The sequence below is a fragment of the Notothenia rossii genome (assembly GCF_949606895.1).
Source record: "Notothenia rossii genome assembly, chromosome: 6".
Classification (NCBI taxonomy): domain Eukaryota; kingdom Metazoa; phylum Chordata; class Actinopteri; order Perciformes; family Nototheniidae; genus Notothenia; species Notothenia rossii.
In genome coordinates, this window is record NC_136909.1 from 58,028,189 (window position 1) to 58,052,040 (window position 23,852).

Genomic DNA, 23,852 nt, shown 5'->3' on the forward strand with positions numbered 1-23,852 from the left:
TGCTCAATTAATATTGCAATGATTACCCTATAGAGCTCCTGCGGTCACGTGACTTTTGGTTATCAGCCACCATTTTGGCAGTAAACATGACGACCGGTGCCAGCGTTTTCCTACCGTGCGAGTATACATCTCATTTTAATTCAAGTGAAATTCGGCTTTATAGTACAAAATTAGAAAGATTAAATATAAGCGACCCATATAATGCACCCGGTGTGCTTTTCAAGAGCATAACCTCCTGCTCTGAAGACGATGTACCCGACTTGCGCTACGCGGACATCCACAGCTATCTTGTAAGCTTTCCATCAGTGTACTCAGGAGACTCCCTCAGAGCTTACAAAAGCTTGGAGGCTTACAAATGGTGTCAGTCCGGCTTCGTAAACAACATTCAACTGTGGAGTCTTACATCCCAAAACTTCGGCATCATCACTGCAAGGGTAAGTATTAAATTATTCCAGTTTTGATAGGCAGTGTCACGTTAGCATTGTTTGTTTATTAGCTTGTCTAGCTACGGCAGTGTCACGTTAGCATGTTTGTTTATTAGCTTGGATAGCTACTGCAGTGCGTCTGAAACTAGTTTGTATTTTTGAACGTACTCAACCAAAGTGGCTGGCGTTTTTAACCTTTATTTATCTATTTTTGAATTTCATATATAGGTTAATCACTCCCAAAGGCTTAATGAAAGTCAACTAAAGCCATGGGTGGTGGTGAAGTGTGAATATGAATGAGCTGATGCAATGTCAATATTTTATTAATTAATAAACAACTGTTAAACCAATGTCTTCTGTGTCTGTAGCAGTATCTGTAGCGCTCTTAAAACATGGATAGGTCACTCAAATCTAGTGAGTGAGAAAAGTAGTCACAACAAACAAGTGAGAAGCGAATCAAAAAGGTTTACTTTCTGTTGACGCACACATTCATCACTCAAAGGGCACCACAGAATCAGGTACATTTGTTAGTCCACAACATACACTCACAATTTTATCAAGATAAGTAACATCATTTTCTTTCTCTATGTCTGTGAAAGTTATTGGCACAGTGCTTTGTAAGATAGTATATTTCTGACGAAGTACTCCTATGACTCTTTCGATGTGAATCCTTAAAGAGGCTAGAGATCTTGTATTCTCTATGTCAGCAGGATCTAACTGTGTTTTTCCACGAGTAAATGCTGGAATTTTTAATTCAGCCTGACACCTTTCAACAGACTCCTTCACCAGAAACCCCCTGTCTGCCAAAACAACATCCCCTGGGAGAATATTAGGTAAAAAATCACTGTGTTCTGTAATGAACTTATCACTGGTGCGACCTCCCCATCCAGTAGAAATGAAACAAATTGAACCTTGAGGGCAAATGGCAATTAAATATTTCATGGTGTGATGTGATTTGTATCTTGAGTAACACTGCGCACTGGGTCGCAATCTACTTGGTTTCTCTAGAAATATTTCAAAGCAATCAATGATACAAACAGTCTTCTCGTAGTCACCATTTCTAAATACATATGGAAGAGATGTTCTTAAAGATTCTCTTTCAGGCCACACCACTAAACTTGGCACCAGTCTACAATAAATCAAATTAACACAGTGTTTGAAGTGCCTGGAGACAGTCGTTGGATCGATGCCAAAATAAAAACCCAAAAAGTCAAATGTGAAGTTCATTCGAAGCTTCATCAAAGTCAACATGTATTGTTGAAAACATGTTATTGATGATTTAAGTTTGAGAAATGGAGCCAAATATTGAAAAATGGTCATAAGACATGTATAGGTTGCTAACCCAGTGAGGACATTCACCTTTTTATCATCATTATGCAAACTAATCTCTGTCAGGGTCTTCCTATTTATCTTGTCCCTTAACAACATGTTTTCAGTCCTTAGAGCTTGGCATTCTAGCTCAAGACACTGGATGCGGTTAGAACAGGTTTCAGAGGTGCATGGTGGTGTTGCTGGATCAGGCTGGACAGGATCTTCATCGCCTGAGTCTACCAAAGGATCTGAGATGGGGGGCTCCTTCAAAGGCTCTGTGATTTGGTCTTCTTGGGCTGCCTTGTTCTGGGGACAATCAGTTGATGTCCTGATGAAAACACAGAAGCAGCAAAATAAGCTTTCATGCATACAATACTGATGGCAGTTTACATGTTTACAGTCTGACATGTTTAATGGAAATCATATGATATTAGCCTTCATTAAATGACTGGTGTGACGTTTTTGTTTAGAACCATATCACGGCAGTTAACTATTTGAAATAAAATAATCTGAATAACACACTGTTAGAAATTAAAATCAATGTTTTGATGGTATAATGTAGCTTAAACATACCGTCAGTTCAAACGCTCTTTTATACTGAAAAACCAGAAATTCTTGTGCACAAGCAGTTAAGCTTTTATTCTGAAAATCCTTCATCTACGGTTAGCATGTAGCATGTGGTTAATATACGATTTCCTAAAGAGGTGAATTGAGGAGCGAAATGACTTGGTGTGGTGAAAACCGAAACCTAGTGATTTAACACTACAACGATAGATGTCGAGATATTACCATGCTGAATATTAAATGAAGGTACAGTTTATTTGAATACATTATTGTTTACAGACGAGTAGCATGTGACAACATCCGGAATGACCGGCAACCAAACGAGCCGAGAAGTATTGTTTAGAGTATTGATTACAGCGTTTAGAATGTGTTAAATGAAAAGTGATGAAAGAGAATATGAGGAGAAACGGCGTGTTAAGCATATATTGAATGTGAAAAGAACCTATCCTCTGTTTAAATGCAATAACGGACATTGGAGACGAGGTGAGCCGGCTGGCGGGGAGGAGCCAGCAGAGGATATATATAGCAGCGCCGGAGGAGAGATCCGGTGTCTTCTTCTTGCTCAGGAGAACCGGACCACAGCTGTTTGTCTGACGGAACAATATTCTGTCTGTAACACTACCGCGCCTTTTTTAATTAAAGTATCCCATTTGAATCTTTTCAGAGACTCCATTTAGTCTCATTTTAAAGCTTCTCTCCTGGACGCGAGAATAAAGAACACATTTAACAACACCGATAACAAGTAGACCCAACATGTAATCAGACAGGAGTTTGATCTACCAACCTTTGACGGATGGCTTCTGCAGATAGCTTTGCCTGCTCTACTTTGTGCAATTTAGCCTTCTGCCTTCTGTTAAAAACCTCCAGTCTCGTTTTTCGTCTCCTCTTCTCTGGAGATGGAAGGTAATCAAAAATTGACGGAATAAAATCCGGACTCAACGGGTTATCACTCTTTCTCCCTAAAAAATAAGAAGGAATATTTTCAACACGGGTTTGTTTACCACTAGCTTGCTACAAGCTAACTGGCTAGGCTGCACCAGAGCCACACTTGTTGAGTTAAAAAGGGACATCACAGAGTCCGTTAGCTATAATAACTGGGTGCTAGATTCTACTTCGGTAAAAATTAAACTGACCAGAAACTTTTTGTAGCATTGTACTGTATTCCTTCACCCACCTGATATGAAGTGATCACTGCATAAGCGAAAGCAAACGGCCGGGGGGTCCCATCTTTCAGTCTTGTTCAGACGGCTCCTGGCTCTTTTAATCGCTGCGATCCACTTTTCCCTCCTCTCCGCGTCTTTTGGAATGCGATAATAGGATACACCTTTCTTCTTCCCACGCCTATTTGTGCAACCTGGTGCACAGCAGTTATCCACCATCCTCGACAGTCTGCCAGTGCCTGCCAATGAATTTACTGACGCGATTACTGCCAAAATGGCTGCCCCCTTCGTTTCTCGTCACGTGACCAGCATATGTGACATCATCCGCAGGAGCTCCATTATGAACAGGACATGTAAGACCCATAACGTTGCATTACATAAATATAACTTCTCCGTGTACCCACAAGGCGCACAAAAATATCGTTTGATGTATGGTTTTCTGATGGTATAAATGCATATTCACTAAAAAATCTGCCATTAGCACAAAAAATAGTTTACTTGTTTCAATAATGGCTTTCGTCATGGTATTATGCATCATCGTTGCTGCGAAAAAAAATACCCCTGGTGTCGCTAATGCGTCTCAATAATTCTAGGGTTAGAGGATTGGTTGACACTGCTGAACTAACATATGATAAAATAATCTTTCTCCAAACTGGAGGGAAAATATGAACTATTCTCACAGAGAGTGCCCCTTACTCAAAATGAGATATTGCCTTACGCACTACATAAAAAATCAGTACAGTTACTCAAGAATAAATAAATAAAAACTGATTCTTGAAACTGTTGTAAAAACCCTACAACTTCTTCCTCCAAGCTCTCAATCAGTGTTATGTTATTTAATCTGCGGCTCATGCCTTAAAACAGATACTTCAGACCGATTATAAAATTGTGTTTATGAGAAAAATGTAATCTGACTCCATAAATCACATAATTTGTTTGATTCAAAACTACACTGCTGGCTAAGAATAAATGAAGTTCCCCTTTAAACAAAGCCCCGGTCTTCTGATGGGGTCTATCTATGTACTGGCTGGAAAATGTTGGGCCAGTCTCTGTCGCTCCGTCACAGTTCTCCCGCTAACAGTCACTCTCTAGTTCAGCTGGGTTCTTGTTGACTTCTTCACTGGTTTGAGACAAGCGACCCTAACGGAACACCTCCCTTTGTAGCCAGACTTCACCACAGCAGAATCAAGTTTCTGTTTTCAGGTCTGGACAGCTTCACGTCAGGTGTATCGCCGCCCCTTGCATATTTTGGGTGGAAGCCCATCGTCTTGACCTCACTAGCTGTGTGGACACAATAGTTTTCTGTGTGGGGGAACAACATCATTCGTAATGTATTTTCCTTCTCATAATTACAAAAATAGTCTGCTAAATGTTATACTCTGCTACTTCTAATCTGTGGATGCTCTATGTTTAAATGCAATATTCTACTCACTATCTTTTAAATAACATTCAGCCTCTCCCTCCTGTGGTGACATACGTGGCTCTATGTAGCTGGATTTCAAAATACCCTTGTGCTGAAGATGCATCACCTGATGGTCTGGTCCTCTAAGCTTCCTCATTGTTGTGGTTGATACCAGGCTGTCAGTGGCATTTGGTTCATGTTTGGAAATCCTGTACGTCTTTGACATCTCTGGGACCCCCTGCCTCCGTCGTCATCATGGAAACTGCATGGTGGGCCGTTGTTTGGTGCAATGTTCTGCGGACACTCTCTGGACCAATGTGTCAGCTGACCACATTTGTAGCAGCCTTCATCTGGGAAACCTTGTCCTGTTGATCGATCACCCCATGGGAAATGTCCTCTTCCTCTGCCACTTTGTCTTCCTCGGAAACCTCCTCCCCCTCTTCGTTGATTCTGCACCTGAATCTCTGGCGCTACCTGAGTTTGAACGGTTTGGGGTGTCTGCCCTGCCTTCTCTGGAAGTTTCCCCTCCCTTCTCCTTGTCTTGTTCTTATTAGCTTTGGTGTCTTTCTCAGCTACCTGTATCTTCAAGAGTCTCAGTTGTAGTGCTTCCATTTCTGTGTTTTGTGTTTGTCTTCCAAGTATTTCTTCCAATCGTATGTTCTCTCCCATCAGGTGTTTTGATTTACTGGTTAGCATTCTTACTTCATACTCCAATTCTTTGAGATGTTTGTCCGTGGAGACTCCATTCAACTGCAAGACTTCTCCTATAAAACCAACATTCGGGGAGGGAGGAGGGTACTTCGGCCAGGCTTAGATACAACTTCGGAGTTTGGATAACTGGAGCCTCTTTGTTTTTTTTTGCTATGTCTTCCCTCACTGTCAGGTCTGCTACTTGGACCACATTTGTGCTGTCTGCCAATAGGCTGGCATATTCCAGGTGGAGTATCAGACTTGTAACTCTTATAAATCTTTCTTCAGCTTCCCTCCATATAGTTAGCTGTTGTAGGCATTGTTCGTGCTCATAGTCGAGTACTGCTCTTCTATGGGCTATTGTTGGTCCAGGTTGATGATCTGCTGGATACAGTCCTCTCGTTTGCCATTGTTCCAACAGTTTCTCCATGTGGTTCCATGTCTTTTGTCTAAGATTTGGAGCTGTTATAGCATCTGATCTGATTTTGATCCTTCCCTTGATATCTGCTGTTGAGCCTGGCTCTGCGTCTAGTCTCAACTTAGTTTGTTTTGGTGACATGTTCTCTAATTATTTATTAACTTATCAAAGATGAAGCACTAATCTTCTGACTAGCACCTTCGTTGCTGTTGGTCCGAACTTTAAATCTTTATTTATTTATTTATTTTATTAGTTGCTAAAGGTTTTATAATTATTTTTATTTTTTTTAAGTTTTAGGTAAAATATTAATAAAGTTAATTAATATATAAAAATTATGCAAAATTAAAATATGAAATGTTAAAATAAAAATTGTACCGTTTATGGTTTTGACTTTGAAATATGAATATTGGTTCAAATCTAAATCTCCTGTGTACAGTGCATACCGAAGTATATGAAATTATGCTAATGTCACTACTTGTGTTAGCTTCAATAAATTGGTGTTTGAAAAAGTATTATGTAAAGTTTCTTATTTTATAATTAGAAACCACTTGCAATTCTATCTTGGCGATCAAGCATGTGTTTATTTATAACACTTAAAATTATACTTCAAAATGTTATGGTGTTTCTTCTATTTGTGTAATAATTCTGTACTACCACCAGAGTGCGCTATTTTAATTTCCAGCTTAATCCACTAGGGAATAGCTGTTGCAAAACTGACTTGTTTTTAACAAGGAGAAACTTATTTTCCTTAAAAATATCTTTAAAATAGGAAGAACATTACACTATGGTTAAACAACACAGCACATAACCGCCAAAAGACATTTGCAAACAAGAATATTCACAAAACCGCCAATACACACTTGCAAACAAGAATATTCACAAAACCGCCAATACACACTTGCAACCAAGAATATCCCAAAACCAGCCAATCCACTTTTACCAGCAGAAGTACATCCAATAGTTCTAACTCTGACAAGAAGTATGATGTTCTTTACAAGATGGAATGCCTAGCCTCAGTGTGTTAAAGCAAACAGAGTACTTCAATTAGCATTTCATGAAATGGCGACTGCCGTGTGGTTCACTGTGAACATGAGGTCAAGACAAGATGACAACTGGTTTTTCAACCTTTGACCTGAAGAACAAAGGGATTTGAAAAAACACCTCGTGACTCTCACAGTGGAGTTGAAATAATGGCGGGGTGATATTTTGTCTAGTAAATTCAACACACAACACTGTAGTTTAAAATAACATTTCTATTTAGTTTACAATGATAAATGGGCCTCATACCCTTACGTCATAGCCCTCTACCCATGTACGTAAATGTTTTGACTTTAAGAGCCAGTATGGTCATCTCTTCTGTTTAAACACGCTATTATGGGACAAAATGGGACGCTATCCACACACAATCAGAAGAATATCGTCTATCTAACGCACGAATATCGCACTTCTCATTGTAATCCACATGCAATGTCTTTTTGAAAACCGAAAAAAGTAACCACTGAAAGCTTCAAACTCCTCAGGCCTTTTCCTCGAAAAAGGACTTTTTTAAAACAGCCTCACACTGTTTTTAACACAAACACTCACTCCAATAACCTTAGCTTCCAACTTTGGCTGTGTCTTTGCCTCAAGCAGTCCCAACTGCTTAATGGCCTAAAACCATTCACATTAACTTAAAACGTAACAAGAGACACCTATTGAAAGTGATTGGCCTCTAGCCGACATGTAATAACAGACAAACGAATAGCATGCAGGGTTAAATAGAACAAAAGAAAATGAACTCACCCTGCCTGTGACAAAGCAACGCCACGTGTGGTAGGATACCAATGTTTATCAATTTAAGCTTGTTTTAACTTAAATTTAGGCAGTCTTTCTCAGGAGTCCAACTTACCAGACAGACACACACTCCTATTGTTCACTATGTAATCTATTGAAGATTTTGAATAAACAGGTACTTCTTTACCTTTCTGTATGGGCCCGAGTGTATGTCTGCCAGCATTGTTCAAGCTCCTTTGAAAACTGCAACTGCTCTCCCGGTGGAACGAGATCACGTCGGGGTCACCAATTGTTAAATATGTTCGTTATTCTCGCGTCCAGGAGAGAAGCTTTAAAATGAGACTAAATGGAGTCTCTGAGAAGATTCAAATGGGATACTTTAGTTAAAAAAAGGCGCGGTAGTGTTACAGAAAGAATATTGTTCAGGCAGAAAACAGCTGTGATCCGGCTCTCGTGAGCAAGAGAAGAGAGCGAACCCCTCGTCCGGTGCTGTTATATATATCCTCTGCTGGCTCCTCCCCGCAAGCCGGCTCGCCTCGTCTCTAATGTCCGTTGTTTTATTTAAACAGAGGATTGGTACTTTTCACATTCAATATATGCTTAACACGCCTTTTCTCCTCATATTCTCTTTCATCACTTTTCATTTAACACATTCTAAACGCTGTAATTCATACTTTAAAAATACTGGAAATACTTCACGGCCTTTTGGTTTCCGGTGGAGTTCCGGATGTTGTCACATGCTACTCTCGTCTGTAAACAATAATGTATTCAAATAAACTGTACCTTCATTTAATATTCAGCATGGTAGTATCTCGACATCTATAGTGGTAGTGTTAAATCAGTAGGTTTCGGTTTGCACCACTCCATGTCATTTCGTTGCTAAATTCACTAAATGCTAACCGGAGATGAAGGATTTTCAGAATAAAAGCTTAACAACTGGTTGTGCACGAGAATTTCGTTTTTTTTCAGTATAAAACATTGTTTAAACTGACGGTATGTTTAAGCTACATTATACAATCAAAACATTGATTTTAATTTCTAACAGGATAAACCTACTTGTTAGTGTAGCAGGCCCCTTCTGATCCACTTCTGTGAGGCTGATAACCACTTCCCATTAAGTCCTCAACGTATGTTTTAATTCATTCTTTAAATAATGAGATCATGTTGTAAAATACCCATTGTTTAAAACAACCTAAATGTCCAAAAGACAAAATACAGGATATGACCTTAAAATCCACAAAGTGAGCTACAGGACTGAGAAGGGAAAAACACACAATCACAAACTTGGTTTACTTTCCATTGAGTTCTTCAGGTTATGTGATGTATTGGCTCAAGATAAATCAAACTCATAAGGTGAGGCAAATAGAGATTATCAGCTGATGGAGTCTAGATGTGGAAATAGTTGCATTCGATCAGCCGACAGTGTTTTTCGCCACACTTTATAAGCCTATAACCACACCTTCTCTGAGGTGCAGCGTCACAAAGAAAGGATGGTCCTGATAGAGTAGACTACAAAAATATTCGGTGTGCAGATCTTTGTTTTCACAATAAAAGTGTAGTTTATTAGTGAATGTCCTGTACTGGTCTTAAAATCTCATAACATCAGCTTTTCATTTTGTTATTGGATGTTCTTCTTGACCCTCAGAGAAGGAGAAAAATGTTGAATCGTGTCTTTCCGGCATGTCCTTTCCTAAGAAAAATTAATCAGGTTATAATACATTTTTGAAGCATTTCCTATCTTTTGTGACTTTTTATCACTTAAATATTGCTGCAACTGCTTCTGCTAGCGCCTGTCGGATATGCTGTTCTTTTGGTAAAAATGTATTAAACAAAAGGGCAGAGATGAGATACATAAATCTTCAACAGTCAGGCTTCAATTTATTTTCCTTTTTTATTTTGTTTAACTCTTGGGAATCAAATCAAATCAAGTTTTATTTATAAAGCACATTTAAAAACGATTTTTGGTCGAGCCAAATAACATATACGTAAGAAAAAAATAAAATAAATGTCAGGTGTCATGCTCAGCTCTGACTAGAAGGCCAGAGAGAAGAAGTGTGTCTTCAGTGAAGATTTAAAAATTGAGAACAATGTCTACTCAAAATACACTTTTATTAAAGTTTTGTGAGTCTTGTCCAAAATCCAATGGGGAAATCCATTTGGCGTTTGTCGAGGGAGCCCTTGCAACTCTAACTTTCAGGATGGCCTACTAAAATATGTAGTCATTGCACCACTCTATAGCACAACGATATCATCTCAAAGGAGAAAATTAAACTTGATTATGAGATAATTCCTCTCTTATTTCACCTTTAGATGACCTGTCATTACAGCCCTGTCAGAATGGCTTTATCCTGGCCTGTAATTGATTTTAGTGTTGCATCAAACATCAGTAAACATGTTTAGCAAAGTTTGATGCATGAACACTCACACCTATAGATACAGGGTCTGTGGCGCGCTTCATCCCTCTTCCATACGGTGCCAGATATTGACATTTGTGTGTAAAGAAAACGGGTAACACAGAAAGGATTGCTTGGGGGATTGTGTGTAATCATCTCTCAGTTCTCGTGCCTTGGGGGGTAATGCAATTCCCTGTGAGCCCTGCAGCTGGTCTCCGGCGGAGCAGGGAGAGTAATCAACGTGATATCCTTCACTAAGTCATTACTCAAAACTGGGTTCAGAGCAGCATTCTTGGAAAGAGCAGAGCTGCGAGTTGAATCGCAGAGGTCATCGCGCAGATTCCACAGAGGGGTGGGAAATATCGATCCAGCTGATTTTAATTTCACAAGGAATGAATAGTGTGACCTCCGTTTGACAGCTGTATGACAAAGATAGGAACATACTTGTAGGAGCTGTCACATAGGATTAATCTGCCTCTGGAGGGAAAAAGGTGTACATTTTTGAATCGCTATCAGATCGGTCTGAAGCGCTAATATGTTTTGTCAAATGAATAGTAACATCTAAAATAAGGTCTGAGATGAAATGAGACCAGTGATAGCATCAGGAATCCTCAGAACTTGAAACACATTTCCTCTAAGCTGTGATGCGTTTTTCCACAAGTTGTTATTTGTCCTTGGTTGGACTCTGTGGTACTCCTGCTGTTCGAAAGAGTGTGAGCAGACCGTAGTATTAGTAGTAGTAGTCATTAGTAGTCATATTTTCACTTAAATCCATGGTACTGCATAAATAAATAAGAAATTATTTGCTATTAATAATAATGATAATAATACACACTATTATTATATAAATGCCTGTGTCTAATACTGACACTGTTATTATAATTATTATTATTACTATATTTTTTTACATTTGAGTTAGCTTGTGATTTCTTTTTGCAAATCAAATAAAAAAAACGACACTATATATTTTATCTGCAGCAGTTGCTATCTTTGATGTCGGATTATTTTGTTTATGGCAGTTAAACAACAAATTATGGATTTCTGTATTTTTCCTCTGACAACCTCTTTCTGTCACTATCGAGTCCAAGGCCATCGGTATCTGCTGAAGAGCTTTAATCTATATATTATTCAGCCATAGATGAATTCACATTTACTGCGCTTATTTGCAGCAGCAAGACAGTGTATGGGTATACATAAGATGCAGCTTGTATGTTCAGAGTAATAAAGAAACATGTAACTGTGTTTTTAATAATGATAAGAACAGTTGAGCTCTATGACACAGAAGAAGACCTATCATGCTTTGGCTGCTCAGACAATAAAATACTTGATAGTCGTTTAATTATATCGGGTTAAAAGGGCAGTATGTCACCATTCATTACATTACAGTAAGCTGACGCATTAAAGCCATTTACAAATCACTTATACTGTTGACAATGACGACAGGATCAATCTGAGGTTAAGTTTCTTGCCCAAGGACATATTGACGTGTTGACTGCAGGAGTTAGGGATCAAACTATTGTAAGATACTACACCATCCTTTTTGACCATCAACCATTATACAGAGCTAGAAAAACACAAATATTGACCATGGAGTCACTCGACTGGACACAGCAAGAAACGCCACATCCTATTTACTGGTACTTGGATTATTACTGAAACATGTTATCAACATCATGCTTAAAGGAGTCCCCACAATGTTGCAAAATATGAATACAGTTGGCCTCTTTTGACAAAACAGGTCGTAAAGTGAAGCCAATGTGAACATGCTTTAAACCTGTATTCTGACGAATCAGAAACTTCATTATGCCCTTCTTATATAGTCTAGACCAGGGGTGGGCAAACGTTTTGGCTCGGGGGCCACTATAAGTTTTAAATTTGACAGACGGGAAAGAAGCAGACCGTTAAAAAAATATTTAGCTGTCCACTCCTCATTATACACTCGGCACTCAATGTTGACTTTTCTTTTCTTTGGTCCACTCATTGTTACAGATGCAGGTTCAAAGGTGAATTAGGTTCAAAGGTGAATTATTGCGTCATTTCGTCATCGTCATGACATAACCGTTTACGTGCCTTCTTATGACCCACACAGCGTTTTACGTCGCTGATTTTCTCCGCAACACCGCTCACAACAACATCAATACAGGACTGCGTCGGGTAGTTTTTAATTATATGAAGCCAGATTAAATTAAAGAACTACTTCTCCTACCTTATACCTTTCCCCAGAGTGCCGTGGTGTATTGTTTATTAATGTGGTTCAGCTGCATTACCGCCCGCTGCAGTGCTGCTCGCCTACCGGAGTTTATTCTCCCGTTAACTCGCGGCAGTAAAGTTTTCATTGTCTGACTGTCACACAAGCAGCTGATAAATATCCCCCAAGCCCATAACTGAATGTGTTTTAGTCTGAAAGCTGTTTGGCATCACAACGCTGTGAAAGTTTATCTGGCATTCTACGGTAGGGTGACCAGACGTCCCCGTTTTCCGGCGACAGTCCCCGTTTGTATTGGCCTGTCCCCGGTTGAAACTGTCCCCAGAAATGTCCCCGTTTTTTTTATATACGTTAAAAACACATAGCAAGGTGAAATAAAACGTTTCATGTCAGGAAACACTGAGTAAACAGACTGTGGTCAAGCCAGCCCCCACTTCGGAAAACACAGTCAAGCCAGCCCGCATGTTGTATTGCGGTGTGCGAATATCCTATGCATTACGGTAGAGGCCTGTAAAAACTGCCTTCAAAATAAAAGCGTTTACTCGGTCACTAATAAATATACCTAAAAAACACATCAAACATATTCATATATACTGGAGCTTAAAAAAAGAAATATGTATATATAATATGATCAATAATAATTTAAAACAAACTACGTATAACTACCACATTATAACTGAGTGAATGTAAAATGTAAGTAGGCCTATAGAGTGGCGAAGTCCCTCCCCTTCCGGTGGACCTCCATGGGACCTTATATCGGAAAAATAATGTATTGAAGTCAATGGGGAGGGAAAGATTATCTTTCGATCCCGTTTGAATTGTGCAACGAATTACACATATGATGTTTGTCAATTTAAAAGATAATTTTGCAAGTCAACATTTTTTAAATGTGTCGTAAAACTGTGAAGTTACACATTTCTTTGTGTGAAGCGCTCAATGAACTACAACTCTGGTCTTGCACAAGTCACCAACACCAAGATGGCCGTCACGTTGGTACATTTCACCTCTTTCTTTCAGAATGAGGCGAAAAGTATTAAAAGAGGTGAAAATCACTACAAGTCTGGGCATGTTGAGAGCTGTACATACGAAAAAGGGGAGTTAGTCGGTTCCGTAAGAGCCAGCATGCGGGACCGGCTTTACAAGGTTTCGGTGAGTAACACGAGTGTAATGTGTAACGTTAATGTCAGCTAGCTAACATTAGCTAACAAGGTAAACTCTCGTGTTTTGTTTTAGTTGAGAACGAGCAAGAGGTACTATTACTGGTATGATAACAACCTGGTACAAAGCACACAGGCATCTTGTTAAAGTAAGTAAGTACAGTAAGTAAATGTATGTTTAGAAATTGAGCAACTATTAGTCGAACCGCATAATCCTGCTTTATCCGACCATTTCTTAGTAACTTTTGAAGTACTGTTACTAGACTACAAAGCATTAGCCAAAAGCTCCTGCAGCAGAAACCTATCTGTTAGTGCTATAGCCAAATTTAAGGAAGAGATTCCACCAATACTTAACTCGATAGCATGTCTGCATGTAGGGGAGGAAACTTATACAAAATGTACACCACCCCAAATTGATCATGTTGTTGATAGTGCTACAGATGCGCTGCGAATAAAATTAGACTCTGTTGCTCCTTTGAAAAAGAAGAAAATAAAACAACATAGATTAGCTCCATGGCATAATGCCCAAACCCGCAAAATAAAGCAAAAGTCGAGACAACTTGAAAGGATATGGCGTTCCACTAAACTTGAAGAATCTCGTTTAATTTGGCATATTACACTCAATGAATATAAGAAAGCACTGCGTAAAGCGAGAGCAGCATACTACTCTTCATTAATAGATGAGAATAAGAATAATGCAAGATTTCTTTTCAGCACTGTAGCCAGGCTGACAGAGAGCCACAGCTCGACTGAGCCTTCTATTCCCATAGCACTCAGTAGTAATGATTTTATGTGCTTTTTTAACGATAAAATTGTTACTCTTAGAAACAAAATCAATGACCTCTTGCCTTTGACCAGTATAGTGTTATCAACAGCTCCCGGAAACGTAAGTTCTAATAATATTACACTAGATAGTAAACTAGAATGCTTTTCAGCCATAAACCTTGAACAATTAAATTCAATGATTCTCTCTTCTAAACCATCAACGTGTATCTTAGACCCGATTCCAACTAAGCTGTTAAAAGAAGTTTTTCCATTAATTAGCACTTCTTTATTAAATATTATGAATATGTCTTTATTATCAGGCTATGTTCCAAAATCATTCAAAGTAGCAGTGATAAAACCGCTTCTTAAAAAGCACAACCTCGATCCAGAGGTTTTAGCCAACTATAGACCTATTTCTAATCTTCCGTTCCTCTCAAAAATTCTTGAGAAAGCAGTCGCAAAACAGCTGTGTGATTACTTAAGAAACTATGATTTATTTGAAGATTTTCAGTCTGGCTTTAGAACACAACATAGCACAGAGACAGCTCTGGTTAAAGTCACAAATGACATTCTAATAGCCTCTGACAAGGGACTTGTCTCTATTCTTGTCTTACTCGATCTTAGTGCTGCATTTGATACTATCGACCATGATATCCTATTGCAAAGACTAGAGCACTTAGTTGGCATACAGGGAACTGCTTTAGGCTGGTTTAGGTCTTATCTATCTGAACGCTCTCAGTTTGTACGTGTCAACGATGAATCTTCCATGCAAACCAAAGTTAGCCATGGAGTGCCACAGGGCTCAGTGCTTGGACCTATTTTGTTCACCCTATATATGCTTCCGTTAGGCAATATTATAAGGAATCATTCTGTAAACTTTCATTGTTATGCGGATGATACTCAACTATATTTATCAATCAAGCCTGATGAAATTAATCATCTAAATAAAATTCAAGACTGCCTCAAGGACTTAAAAACGTGGATGACCTTAAATTTTTTGATGTTAAACACGACCAAAACTGAAGTTATTGTACTTGGCCCGAAGAATCTACGAAACAAATTATCTAAAGATATATCAACTATGGATGGCATTAATTTGGCCTCCAGTGAGACTGTAAGGAATCTTGGTGTTATATTTGATCAGGATTTATCCTTTAACGCCCACATAAAATCAATTTCAAGGACCGCCTACTTCCATCTACGTAACATTGCAAAAATCAGGCATATCTTGCCTCAAAACGATGCAGAGAAACTAGTCCATGCATTTGTTACTTCAAGGCTGGATTATTGTAACTCCTTATTATCAGGGTGTACCAAGAAGTCAGTCAAGTCGCTTCAGCTGATTCAAAATGCTGCAGCTCGTGTACTAACCAGAGTTAGGAAAAGGGACCACATTACTCCTGTTCTGGCTGCCTTACACTGGCTCCCTATAGAACACAGGATAGAATTTAAAATTCTTCTTCTCGCCTACAAAGCCCTTAATGGGCAGGCGCCATCTTACCTTAAAGAACTCATTATACCCTATTGTCCTACTAGGGCATTGCGTTCCAAGAATGCAGGGTTGTTGGTTGTTCCTAGAGTCTCTAAAAGTACAATGGGAGCCAGAGCCTTTTCTTATCAAGCTCCACTTTTGTGGAATCAGCTTCCAGTTTGTGTTCGGACGGCAGACACCCTATCCGTTTTTAAGAGTGCGCTTAAGACCTTCCTTTTTGATAAAGCTTATAGTTAGGGCTGATTAGATTCAGCCCCTAGTTTTGCTGATATAGGCTTAGTTTGTCGGGGGACATCTTACTTCTTCCTTCTCTCTGTCTATACCTGTGTACTCTCATGTTCCGATTAACCCAGCTTCCCCAAATTTCTTTCTTTTTGGTGTCTATATACGCCGGGATCCGGAGTCATGGATGATCCTGCGGTCCTGTGTCATGGATTGCGAGTCCTGGATCTTGAGTCGTGGCTGCGGTCCTGGATCATAAGTCCTGGATGGATATCCTCGTGGATTCATCTTTTTATTATACACACATGCATTTCAAAACATTTGGACTACCTATGTTGCAAATGTATTATCTTTTCAATTTACACACGGCATCTATTGCACGTCTGTCCGTCCTGGGAGAGGGATCCCTCCTCTGTTGCTCTCCCTGAGGTTTCTCCCATTTTTCCCTTTAAACTGTGGGTTTTCTCTGGAAGTTTTTCCTTGTACGATGTGAGGGTCTAAGGACAGAGGGTGTCGTATTGTCATACTGATATTCTGTACAAACTGTGAAGTCCACTGAGACAAATGTAACATTTGTGATATTGGGCTATATAAATAAACATTGATTGATTGATTGATTGATTTAGCTATCTGGAGGGAATACATCAGTTATGACAGCACTTACGCGACTCTGGGATTTGTAGTCTTTCTAGTTGCGTATTTTTCATAGTCTTATATTTCAACAGTTTTAAGACAAACTTTGAATTTTTTTACATGGAAATTATTTTTTTCAGATTGACAAACAACATATGTGTAGTTCATGGCACAATTCAAACGGGATCAAAAGATAAGTTTTCTCTCTCCATTGACTTCAATGTATTATTTTTTCGGAATAAGGTCCCATGATGCGGAAGTAAGTGTGCGTGACTTCGCCACTCTATACGGTTATGAAGACATATCTGACATTTCCACTGGGTGACTATTTAAAATGTATGCTGTTTAAAATCTCAAATTAGATCTATTGTCCATCTATATTTTGATTATTATTTAATGGAAACCGTCCATAATTAAAGAGTCATTCGAAGTCAATCAAATACTTATTTCACTTCAGGGTGATAGCAGGAGACCCCATCTAGTCAATCAGAGAAAATCAGGACAATCTGATGTAGAATTTCAAAATAAAATACTTTTGAAATCTCATATATGAGCTATCGTCTTTCAAATGTTCGAATTAGCCTACATTGAACCAGAATTGTCCCCCTTTTTTCTTTAACAGTGAAGAAAATTGGATATGTTAATGATATATTGACCCCATAACTCAAAATGTCCCCGGTTTTAATTTTGAAAATCTGGTCACCTTATTCTACAGGTGATGTTAGCTAATCAGACTATCTTGACTACTTGTTGCTATCATATTGTGGCATAAGCCGTTTTCTACACGCATATTTTACCGGCGTAGTTTTCGTTATGATTTTACTTGTGATGGCCATATGTCCATCCGATGGTTGCAATAATACAAAACAAAAGGAAAACGTCTGTCTCTTCACAATGGTCAATAACAGTGAACGGATGGTTATTAAAGTAAGGTAAAATAAACAGAATCACACTAAGCCTGGTTAGTGTTGCCTGACTTTATATAAGTGTTTAAGTGTGTGGTCGCGTTCTAGTCACTTTGCTCAGCGCTACTGCTTGTTACAACTTGTATTCGCCGACCTTGCCGGGTTGCCGAGTGGGGCCAGCTGAGAGACCAGACTCCAGCAAAGGTAAATTGTGTCTAGAGTGCGCCATCTAGTGGGATCAACTGAAATGCCGGGTATTGCAGGAAAAAGGCAAAATGAATGCGGTCTTTACTATAATTTGGACAATTTTGTACCAATATTCGGCGGGCCGGATTCAAAAGCCCAACGGGCCGTATATATGGCCCGTAGGCCTTAGTTTGCCCATGCCTGCTTTATAGGATACATTGAACAGTGAAGACCTTGCACCCATGAGCAATTATCATAGGAACGAACGAGGCCCCGCCCCGACGCTGTGTCCAGTTCTTATTACACATCCATGCTTGCCCCACACTGATTTGTTGCTCCTTTTTGCACCCATCTCCAATCGATTGCTTTATGTCCTTTTATGAGTGCATTAGTACAGAGCACATCATCTATTCTCTTTAATAAAAAAGATACATGTCAACCTGGCAACAGCCTGTCAAACATATTGACTTTATGAGCAGAATCTGTGTGCAACAGCACCACATGTTGGCTTCAGGTGCATTCTGGTTTCCATAGGGTTAGGGTTAACAAACATATTCATGGGCGCTATTGCTCAACTCCAGCTCAACTTGAGTTTCAACTTGCTTTATATCACTTGATGGGCAGAGATGTTCTGGCTATAATAGAACACCAAATACATCTTGAGACTGCTCTTCATTTAATGTATAAGCTCAATACCTCGGAAGTATCCTTGTGCAATCAGTTTTGTTTTACAGTGAGAGTGCAAGTGTGATTAGCCTGGGAGTGCAAATGGTCATTCAGTGAAATAGGTTGTCGTGATGCTGAATTCAAAATGAACTAGAATAATGTGACTCAAATGGTGGTCAATGTGGACATTATCTAACCACAGATAGGATTCTTGTGCAGATTATTGTTGAACATTGATTCTCCAAGTGGTTTGAATTAGTGGCATGAACTCTGACATGGTTTCTTCCGTCTGTTTAAGGCAGGGGTCGGCAACCTGCGGCCCACGGGCCGCATGCGGACCTTTAAACCGTCTGCTCTGGCTCCCTTGAGTTTAGACAAAAATAAGAAGGAAATAAAATAAAAGTATTTGTATGACTATTTATGTTTTGTTGCATGGTTGAAAGTGTTTCGTATCTTGTATTTTGAGGTGATACTGTGACACATAAATAAAAAACAAAACGGTTTTAATTAGGTCAACTAAAATATGCGTCACATCCTGCTACGGTCCCGCGCAAGCGCCTTTTCCTGCGGGTGAATAACCTGACCCCCGGCTCGATGAGCGAACTATGGATAAATCTGAGAAAAGTACCGGAGGAACACAGGAATTGAAATCTGTGTGGACAGAGTTATATGCTTTCACAGCAAACGATGCTGGTTTACCGGTATGTTTGATATGTAGAGAGAAGTTGTCAACGGTGCTGCAGCCTTTACGTATCGAGGAACAACAAGGGAGAGGAAGACAGCTGACAATCTTCAGTCATAATTCAATGGGGTATGTAATTTATTTCAGAAACACTTTTTGTTATATTCCATGGAATGCTCTTAACGTCCCGATAGAAATGAATATATTAAATGCTTTAACAATAAATACATACAAAAATGTATCTCTGGAAGCCGTAGCGCTGTAAAAAGCCGGGACCGGCTAAAATGATTGGATGGCCTACCTGCCTGTCAGCGTTCCATCTCTGCACAAACTTATCTCGTGGCCTCATTGATGATGCGCGTTCGTGTGTGTTGGAGGAGGGACTCTGTAAGAAAGTCTGAAGGAAGAGGCACATTTTTTCCGGTTGTGTATTTTCAAATTCTAGCGCACTCGAGCTGGTTTCTCTATTCTTACCTACCCTACCTTTAACTATTTTTAGGGTGCAGCTATATGTTTTATTTATTTCAAAGTGGGCCCATTTTAATAATATTTCTTTTTCTTCAAATGTGCGGAGGACTCCCCAAGTGCTGTGTTTAATTTATTTTAAAGTAGGCCTGTGTATTATTTTTAATTTTCCTTATAGGAGTTCTTTGTTTCTTATTAGAGGTTAACAGTTTTATATAATGTAATAAATAGCCTAATACATGCAAAAAAAATGTAGTTTTTGTCTGATATAACAATAAATACAACTTTATTAGCTATCAAGCTATGAAATATGTTTTGCGGGTCCAGAGAAAAAATCTTTTGGGAAAAAGGAGTAAAATGGCTCTTTTGGTCAAAAAGGTAGCAGACTCCCTGGTTTAAGGCATAGACTGGTTTAAGGTAGATTTCAGTCAAATACTTTTTTCTTATTTTGAGTTGGATCTCAGATGGCCTACGTTTTTTTCAGTTGCTGTGTTAATTGTAAAAGATGGATCATCTTGTTTCAAGAAACTTCACACATATTTTTGGGGAAATCAACAACTAACATCAGGAAACCAAACACTTTGGAGCATTTCTGGCTTATTTCCTGATCCTGGTAAAAAAAGTTTTCCCAGCTCATTACAAGATCTCTATCTAAATATCCCACCTTATTTCAAGAAATATTACCAAGCTAATGTTCACTTGATCTATTGGCAGATTTGTTGTAGCCTACTTATTAAAAACGAGAACACCTTGTTTTTATTATTGTTTTACTTGATTTTGGAGCAGCATTTTTTGCACTGTACTCACACTATAAAGCCCATGCTTCTTTGTATTTAGGTGTGCAAAAACATATGTACGATACCGGTACATGGAAAACCTTGGAAAAATATTGAATTGTTTTTCCATTGTTGCATAAGATACTTCTCGACAAGCATGAATTCATGATAAATCAAGTCCCCTTAACATCAAGTTCAACAATTGACATACAGTAATTACACTTCCCATATAGCAGCTTTAATTGGAAAGTGTGTATACGTTGTTTTTTGTTTTTTTACTGCTACAATAGAGAGCTGAAGGAACTACAACCAACTGGGTCATCCTTTGGTTGCTAGCTCTTCCAATGATTTTCCCCATGGGCTTGTATTCCTATTCCACCCTAAGCCTTGGGTGAGGCCAAGGTAACATCAAGGGTCGCACTGATCCGCCACCTTGCTAGAACAACCTGGGGAGCCTGCGCTAAGAGGCTGCGATTATCGACAAAAGCCCTGGTCTTCTCTGCAGCAGAATACTGCGCCCCAGCCTGGAGCAGAAGCCTTCACGCAAGTAAGGTTGACGTGGTCATCAACAACGCCCTCAGGATTATAACTGGATGCTTGAAGCCTACCCGTGTCCCTCTTGCCAGTCCTCGGGGAAATAGATCCAGCCGGTTGTTGACTGAATCTGTGCAGAGGTTGTCACCTACATTAGGTTAGTTGGAAGCAACTATATTAAGTTGAACCTAATATTTTTCCTTTAAACTTAAAGTGGACCTATCATGCTATATTCGAATAATATAGTGAAGGACCATACCTATATAAGTCATATTTATACTTTTTATTTTTCAAAATACCAAACAGATCATGCATTTTAGCCATTCCTCATTTCGCTCAATTTAACACTGTCTTTGCATGGGCTGATTCTGTGAGAACAGCACCATCTACAGGCCTGGCATATGTACTACAGCGTCTCCAGCGCTTTCGAACGGCAATGTCCGTGGCTGTCTCCTCCTGATTGGTGGAGTTGGCCCAATAGCCGTAGCGCCAATTCTGTGACATCACAGAAGTGTTCAAATCTGGATCAGTCTGTATCAGATCCGTTGCAGCCCCTTTTTAAGAGATTTGGGTATGGAGGAAAATAGAGAGAGTTGTGTTTTCTGACACTTGGTGAGTTCCCTGGAACACCGGGGACACATATTCATGTATAAAAGACGTACAAAATTGCATTTTGCATGATAGTTCACCTTTAATATTGTTGCTTTCAACCAGTTATGTGAAATCTGTTGACATAATCCATTTAATTAAAGTCAACGTTTCATTTTTTTCAGTGTTGGAGGTGTTTCACATTCCTCCAATGAAGAACAATACAATACAGTCAATGCGGTCAATATGCCATCATGGACAGTCTTTGACACAACGCTGCCAGAGAAAGCTGAAACCTCCATCACTAATGTGACTCAATACAGAGATTGCAATAACAATTCACATTAATTCACAACAATAAACACTGTGTTAGCCACTGCCAGTTAGAAGCTAACAAACAACATAAACAGATTAAATAAATGAGCTAAACCACCATTCTAATATGCCTGCTAGACACTGACTTCAAAACGTCAAATGGTTTAATCTTTCTCATACTACTTAATGGAGAAAATAGACGAGGCGTAGAACCTTTTTTCCAGTTGTGAGGGTTACCTTTAAAAAGTTTTCTGTTACAATTACTAGTTATCTGTAACAAATGTAATAATCAGTAACCAAATCTGAGTATCAAAATATAAAGTAATGTAACCTGATTACTTCTCACTAGATTCCCTCAATCTCAAATGCAATGCAAATAAATAAAAGACAAAAGACAAAATAAATAACAATAAGATGTTTTTTTATTTAAGTGTATTATCAGAACAATATGACCTTAGAAAAGAAGAAACCAAGATATTTATTTAATTTATAAAAATTATTAGATTTATAGAAAAGCTGCGTTTCATGAAGCATATCCAGGCCTATACACCTACACTGAAACACACGAGCACATACTACAGTTTAAAAAAGCAGAAATAAAATCTGAGCTGACAGAAAATGCTCCGTTTTAGTTTAATTGTGTATTCAACTGAAACGGAGCACTTTCTGTCAGCTCAGATTTTATTTCTGCTTTTTTAGTGTGTTAGATTAGTGTGTGTGAGCTTAACTGTGTGTCAGTTAAGCTCACACAGACTAATCTGATTACTTGCTTTTTTATGTAACTGTAAGGGAATACAGTTACCCTTTTTTGTATCCTGATTATATAATCCTGTTACATGTAATCTGTTAGTCCCCAAGCCTGTTATTACAATATTAAATATTGCAGCAGAAAATTGAAGCTTGGAGTGAAACTAATTGGATCTGCTCTTGACCCTTTTGTAGCAGAGCACAAGGTTGAACTTGGCAGAAGAACTTTAAAACACCTCCCAAACAAAAAGCAGTCACACCAGGGTCCAGACGGATAGCACTCGCAATACATCTTAATTTCCGTGATGGTCAGTGAGCTGTGACAGGGTGCCGTCCAGCAGAGGGAACTAGATCAGAGATGGAGACGGCAGGAAGGAGATCCACCTCTGACGGAAACGTCCACGTACACTTGGACTTGACCTTCAAGTTCTGGCTCTAAGTTAGGGTAAGGGGTTTAATTCCTAATCTTTTTCAAATTGCATTTTTGCATCTAATCGAAACCAGCTTAATGTCATTGCACTGAAGCAGCTCTTCAGTGCAATGACCACGCAGTATGATCACCGCAACAATGTTAAGGTCACCTGGGAGCTGTTTTCTACTAATACTGTCTGAGGATCATAAACCCTTTACAGGTCACTGACGTTATGGATAAAACATGTCTTCTTCACTGAAAAAAGTTAAACAAAGCTCCCATAACTGTTTTATGGTTAGTTGAAAGCAATTATATTACGGTCAAAATAATATTTGGTATATTACATTACATGTAATTTGTTATACGGTTTTATCCAAAGCGACTTACATACATTCAGTACTGTGGGCAATCCACATAGGAGCAATTTGGGGTGAAGTGTCTCAGTGACACAACGACATGCTGACTGCAGTGGGACCCGAACTTGCTATCCCCTGATTCAAAGTCCAGCACTCCATCCACTGAGCCACAACCACCTTAATATTGCTTTCAACCAACATAATACACTTATATTAAATCTTTTGGCATAATACATTTAATCCAAGTCAACGTTTCAGTCTTTCAGTGTGTGATCAACCCTGCCAATAGCAGAAATGTCCTTTCGGTCTTTAAAAAGCCTTTTTTTTTTTACAGCTTTACCTAAAATGTTACACAGGCTTGTGAAATGCTGGCTGCCGTCAACATAAGAAATGTGTCTCATTCCGCTAACTGCTCATGATTGAGAGAGTAGTTTGCTGTGGTTTCAATCAAATTAGACAAGGCTTTGATTGCAGAAAATGTACGCTTTGAACACTAAAAGGGGGCTGTTTTCCACCTATTATAATGATTATGTGGATTTATGACTATAAAAGAAAGCAGTTAATTTGTCAGTAAGTGGTGTGAGGGCAGTGTTGGATCGACACTTTAAA

General features: G+C 39.0%; 1 long non-coding RNA gene across 1 annotated transcript; it reads right to left on the reverse strand.

Annotated features, from left to right (window-relative positions):
- Positions 1-870: 870 nt before the first annotated feature.
- LOC307043784 lies at positions 871-3,794 on the reverse strand. Its single transcript, XR_013809450.1, has 2 exons — positions 3,475-3,794; positions 871-3,259 (listed from the first exon to the last, which is right to left on the reverse strand). It is a non-coding gene; the product is annotated as an uncharacterized lncRNA (long non-coding RNA).
- Between the last annotated feature and the right edge of the window lie 20,058 nt (positions 3,795-23,852).